Source organism: Cebus imitator, unplaced genomic scaffold (genome assembly GCF_001604975.1).
Source record: "Cebus imitator isolate Cc_AM_T3 unplaced genomic scaffold, Cebus_imitator-1.0 Scaffold497, whole genome shotgun sequence".
Classification (NCBI taxonomy): Eukaryota; Metazoa; Chordata; class Mammalia; order Primates; family Cebidae; genus Cebus; species Cebus imitator.
Genome location: NW_016107812.1, coordinates 851,674 through 858,428, shown reverse-complemented (window position 1 = coordinate 858,428; position 6,755 = coordinate 851,674).

The following is a 6,755-nucleotide window of genomic DNA, read 5'->3' as shown; positions in this document are numbered from 1 at the left end:
CCCCCAAATCTCTACCTCAACTATATAAACAAGAGGGAGGGGACGCCCCCAAATCTCTACCGCATCTATATAAACGAGGGTTTTAGGTGAACCGAAGTCTAATGGAGCCATCGGCCCAGACTCGGCTCCCCAGCAGTTCTCAGGTCCTCAGATGCTGGCGGTGTACACACACAGACCCCCTCGGGATGGGCCCTGGGCGCTCCTCCTCCCCACCCTGCCCTATGGGACCTGTGGCTTCTGCCTCTGTGACCAGGTCTGAAATAGACCTTTCAGGGACTCTGGGACCTGGGCTCTGAACTAACATTGGTTCTGGGAGCCCCAAAGCATCACCTCAGCCCTCCAGTTAGAGCAGGCCTTGGGGAGGGCGGGTGGCCATGCAACTTTAGCTCAGGGTCAACATCACAGGCCCCACGGTCCCCGGATGTGTCCCGGGGTCATTTCCCAGCTCTGGGTGGGCAACTGGAACAGACAGGCTCAGAGCTGGCAGACCCCGCGTCTGCTGCCTGCCCTGTGACATGGGGGCTGGGGTGGAGGGAGGTGTCTGCTGGGAGACATTACAGCTGATTCTACCTTTTTTAAAAAAGCCGTAAATCAAAAGCAAGACCATTTGGCAGAGGGGCCACAGAGCTCGGGGTCCCCACCAGGCCCATGGAAGACACAGGGTTGGCAATTACCCCCCAGCCCCCCACCAGCCCCATTCAGCTCTGCCATCTGGCCTGTGCCGAAGACAGATGCATCTGGGGAGCTGTGGGAGCCTGAGGCTCGAGACCCACTCACCCTGGCGCCTGCCGTGCAGCTGTCAGCCGGCAGATGCCTTCTTCTCCAGCCCTGCCCACGGGGCCCTCAGCTGGCAAGGCTGGGCCACTCCCTCCCAGCCCCACCTGGCTGCCTCGGCCCCCGTCTCCACGTGGCCTTCTCCCTCCGTGTGTCCATGTGTCTGCACCCAGATGTCTCTCTTGCTACAAGGATGCCAGTGGTCATAACAGGGCCCACTTTAACCCGCTGTGCCGGGAGGGCCGTCTGAGGAGCTGACATGGAGAACAAGGCTTGCCGCAGAAGTGACCTAAGCTTCGGCCACACGGCGCCTCCTTTTTACCAGGCCCACCTCCCGGCAAGACACACGGCCAGGCCCAGGAGCGCCGCAGCTCCCGCCCGGCCGTCTCTCCTGGTGCTGGAGCGTGGAACCCGGCAGCCGTGCTACGAGGAAACCCAGGTCACGTGGACAGGCTGGTGCTGCATTACGACCGCCCAGCCACTGCCAGGCTCAGGCCTCCACCAAGGCCAGCCGCCACCCTCGGATGTGTGAGTGCCCAGCCAGCCGAGGAGCGCAGCTTCCTCCAGCCCCCACTGCCAGTCGGGGTCCCGGACACCAGACACAGAGCCAAGTCCTCCCACGGCTCCTGCCCACCGATACGTCCCGGTGCTAAGTTGACTGCTTGCTGCTGTTTCCAGCTACTGGTTGGCCGCGGTTTGAGTATTCTAGTGGCTGAACCACCCTGAGCACTTGTGATGAAGGGGCAAGTGACCCACACCATGGGCCAGCAGGAAATGGGAAAAATGAATCCTTTGTACGATAAAAAAAAAAATCTATTTTAGGATGGTTCACTGGCTGCAGAGGCAACTCAGAGACCAGCTTAAAGGGGCAGCCACACGGTCCCGGGCAGAACCTGGCCGCACCTCCTGCAACTGCGCAGCCTCAGGGGAGTCACGGGAAGCCCAGCTGCCTCTGTTTCCTCACCCACACCATGCATGTCACAGAGACACCCGCTGTGCTCTGAAGATGCAGGGAATATCCTCTACATATTTGATAAATATACTTTTGATAAATTAAGGCAAAACCCGAAACGCTCCTAGGTGAGGTTTTTGTTCCACAGAAGAGACCAGCAGGGAACAGGCGTTTGATGCTGTTGACAGCTGCCCCCACAGGGACCACAACGCTGGGTCAGGGCCCGAGAAATAAAGGCAATTTCAGCAGTGAGGAAACTCAAGTTCTTCAGCCCTTACAGTGCTGTGGGGAGAAAAAGGGCGGAAAATGCACCCGGAGTCCATTTTATGATAACTCCCGTGCACCCCATCCTTCCTTCCTCCCTCTCCTTTTTCTCTTTCTCCCTCCTTCGCTCCTTCTCTCTCTCCCCCCTCCCTCTCTCACAGACACACATGCATGCACACACAGGTACATACTTGTGGGAAGAAAGTGGCCCAGGTGCCACGGCAAGACACTGAAGGCACGAGTTGTCCTGGTGTAATAAGTAACTGATCACTTAGTTTTAGCAATGATACCAAAGATATTTAGAAACAATCACATGATCAGTTACATAATCCTATCAAATCATGATTCTTTATTAATCTTTGCTTTAGTATTATAGCATAGATTCATTTTAGCCTTATAGTGTAGACATCGGGTGAAATATAATTCAGAACTGAAGGGACACTGAGAGGTGATCGGGTGAGCGTGAGCGCCTTGGGAGGCGCCTGTTACTTAGCAGGCGGTGGAGAGGAGTTTCCCTTTCACTGGGAAGTTCAGAGAACACTCTGCTCTGTTCGACTCTTGAGGAAGGACTGACATTAGCCTGGCTGGCCCGCAGCCTTCCAGGGGCTTAAATGCCTCGCCGTGGTGCTGTGGGCCGACGGTCACCATCCTGGTCCACTTCATGTTCCGCTTTCCCACCCAGAGCTCCTTTTAAGTTCTTAGAAATCGTGAGAAGACTAGAAGAATCCTAAAGGCCTTCGATGTGTCTGATAAGTACATAGAAAGATGCTGACCTATGTGCTTCGCGTCCTTGCAGCAGCTCCCTGAGGGAGGGCCCCTGTACTGTAAGCACGTGACTTGCTTGCCCCTGTCAATCATGTCAGATGATTCGCTCTCCTTACCCTGGCCCCATGCCCTGTACACAGTAAATATCAGCACGTCCAGGCATTCGGGGCCACTGCTGGACTCTACGCCTTGCTAGCAGGGGTCCGCTGGGCCCAGCTGAATTCTTCTCATCTCTGTGTCTTGTGTCTTTCTTTCTTGCAATCTATTGTCTCCGCACACAAAAGAACGCCCACTAGACCCTGTGGGGCTGGTCCCTGCACACAAACATGCACACATATTCACATGTGCAGGTGCACACATACAGAGGCTCATACACACAAGCACACATGCACGCACACACGCATATACACACATGTACACACACATGCATATACACACAAGTATGCACACACACATAAATGCACAAGCACACATGAAAACATGCATACACAAGCGCATGCACACACGTATATACATACACATGCACACACGCACACATGCATTAACACATGCACACACAAGCACATGTGCACATGTGCAAATACGCATGTCCACACACGCACACATACACACGAGCACACACACGCACATACATGCACACATACATATACACGTGCACACATGCACACACAAGCACACATGCATATACACACAAGCACACACATGCACACATGCATATACACACAAGCACACACATGCATATACATACACATGCACTCATGCACACACATGCATATACACACAAGCACACACATGAATATACATACACATGCACTCATGCACACACATGCATATACACACAAGCACACACGCACACACATGCACATACACAGGCACACATGCACATTCACATATACATATGCACACACACATGCATATACACACACAAGCACACATACATGCATATATACACACACAAGCACGCATATATGCATATACACACATGCATATACACACACAAGCACACATGCATGCATATATACACACACAAGCACACATGCATGCATATATACACACAAGCACACATGCATGCATATACACACATGCATATACACACACAAGCACACATGCATGCATATATACACACACACGCACACACATGCATATACACACACAAGCACGCATACATGCATATACACACACAAACACACACACATTCTTGCCCTGGCACCACTTCTCACGCCCCTTCACCTGTTGGACTCACCTCTTTACCTGGAGGAGGCGGGTGGCGCCTGGGCCGCTGGGTTTCAGTCCCCCGTGTCCCTTCATCTCCAGCACACTGCAAACCCACACCACCCGCCGGAGGCCCGCTGTGCCCAGCTGCAGAGTTAACGGGCTGTGGGCCGAGCCAGCTGTCGCACAGTGGCGTGTGAGGGTGGCACCAGGGATAATGAATCAATGGCCACCAACATCTCTGCTCTCTCTTTAAAGCCACCAACAGTCTGATCTGCCGCCAGAGCCCAAGGCAGGAAGACGGCTTGGAAAAGCAGGCGCATACCCATGCCCTCCTTGTTGATGGGTCAGAGCTTAAATCCTGGCCTTGCTGCAAAGGACTGATCTTGCCAAAGTATTATAAGCAAAGTGGAATGAAAATTAAAGTTAATTCTGAAGCCAAGGTACTCTTAGGAAAAAAATAAATTTGCCTGATTTAATCATTCGACATTTTAAACATATATCAACATCACATTGTAACTCATATAACATAGACAATGATTTGTGAATTTAAAATAACTTTTTAAAAAAATACAGAAATGCAGGAGAGGAGGGGGAAGGGAAGGGGGGGAGGGGAGGGAGGGGGTGGGGAAGGGGAAGGGATCGGTGTGTTAGTAGGTTCAATCTAAGAAACTCTCTGTCCCCAGGAGTCAGTATGTGCAGTGGAAAAATCACAGACCTTAAAGTCCAACAGACCAGTGTTCAAATAATGATTCAGTTATTTAAGGAGAATCCGGGGTGTCAGTTCCCCTCACTTTGTCTCCTGGGCCTGAAGTGGAGCTGTCAGTGGATGTCTGTGGAGGTCACTCTCAGCGAGGACTTGGCCCTTGAAACCTCGGCCTGCACGCAGGTCTCCTGGGGGAGGCCCCACCCTCTTTTCTGCCCTCCATGCCCAGAGGATCTCGGCCCGGGAGGGGGAGCTGAGGCCCAGATCCACCCTTGTCAAAACCAAAATGCGCAGCACCCAGTCACGTTTTGCTTTCGTCCCATCTTCTGTGAAATGGTTGCACTGGAGTCTGATTTAACATGCACCATACATTGCTACTCTGGGGAGCCTGGCATTTGGGGGTGTGGGGCGAGTTTGGAATAAAATCCCGATTTGCTGGAAGGCTGCTGTGCTGGTGGAGAGAGCTCGATTCTCCAAAAGACCCGGCCCACCCGTCTTCTGAGCACAGGGCAGGATCTCCCTTCCCAGCCCACTGTTCACACAGGGCCCACGTGACAGTCTCTGTCCAGTTGGTGACGCTGGACACAGCAGGGGTCAGTTTGGAGTGGGGCGTTTACAGCGTGAGGCCCCCGAGTGCTCCTCCCGGCTGGACACCACAGCACTCTTGTCGGGGGCTCTGAGTGACTCTGGTCAACAGAACTCCCCGGTGACCCCAGTGGATGTGTAATCCCGTGAGAAATCACTGTGTCATTTGTGCCGTTGAGGTTTGGGGGTTGCTTGTGATCACAGCATAACCCCATCTGCTCGAGGGACACTTAGGTGCTAAAACACGGCATGCCGTGTTCCCGGGGTGATGTTTGAGTGAGAACATGCCTTTCTCTCCGTGAGGAGGCCAGAAAGCACTTCAGTGACTTGAGTTCCAATCTGTGGTTCCAGGAAAGGGCCAGGTCCAAGTTGGGGTGAATGCCGTTCAGATCTGTGCAAAATAGTCCAGGTTAAACCTCCCAAGGGCTTAACCTCACGGGTGGGGAAAAACCAGCATTTCCCCTCACTGGGCTCACTTTAAATGCCATGGCTGTGCCCTCCCATGCGCCCTCTCCGACGGGAGTTCATCTCCACAGCCCGGGGACTGCCTCCCATGTTACAACTCACGGAGCATTCACTATCTATATATTTTTTTCTGGTTTGTTTGTTTGTTGGGACAGGGTCTCCGTCTGTCACCCCGGCTGGAGTGCAGTGGTGCGATCTCAGCTCACTGCAGCCTGGACCTCCCCAGGCCCAGACAATCCTCCCACCTCACCCTGCCATGTAGCTGGAACTACAGGTGCATACCACCACGCCTGGCTAGTTTTTTGTATTTATTTTATTATTATTACTTTTTTTGGTAGAGATGAGGTTTTGCCATGTTGCCAGGCTAGTCTTGAACTCCTGGGCTTAAGTAATCCACTGGCCTCAGCCTCTGAAATTGCTGGAATAACCGGGGGGAGGCCATGGCACCTGGCCTCCCGTATGTTCTAAAAATCAAGCAAATGCTAGTTTGTCAGACTATCGGATGCATTCTCTGCCCCAGTATTTTCCCATGTCCAATGTACTTGTATTTCCAATGAAATTTACCCAAATCTTGACAGTAGTTAGGCCACATCTTTTCCTGCTAGATTTTAGAATGCAGTAAAACGTATTTACGTGAATAAAATGTTTCCTCCTACAAAACCACTTTAACATCCCTTTCATTAAACATCTAACGAAAAGTGCTTGATGTTTTCTCTCGAGCGACCGTGGCTAATATAGTCGATTCTGGAGCCCAGTTGTCTGGGCTTGAATCCCAGAGCCACGCTCTGCCATTGACGTGACCTTGAGAAGCCACTGCCCGCTGGGTGCCTCAATTTCCCCAAAAGGAAAATAGATCACGCCAGCTTGCATGACACCTCAGCGTGCTGCTGTCCGTATTAACCAGGAGATAGCCACAGAAGGCGCGTGCCTGCGAAACCGTGGCACTGCGCGTGCACCAGCGAGCTGCATTGCTATTCCAGTAGCTATCCTTGTAATGTCGGGAAACATTTTACAACCTGCATTTGATAAACA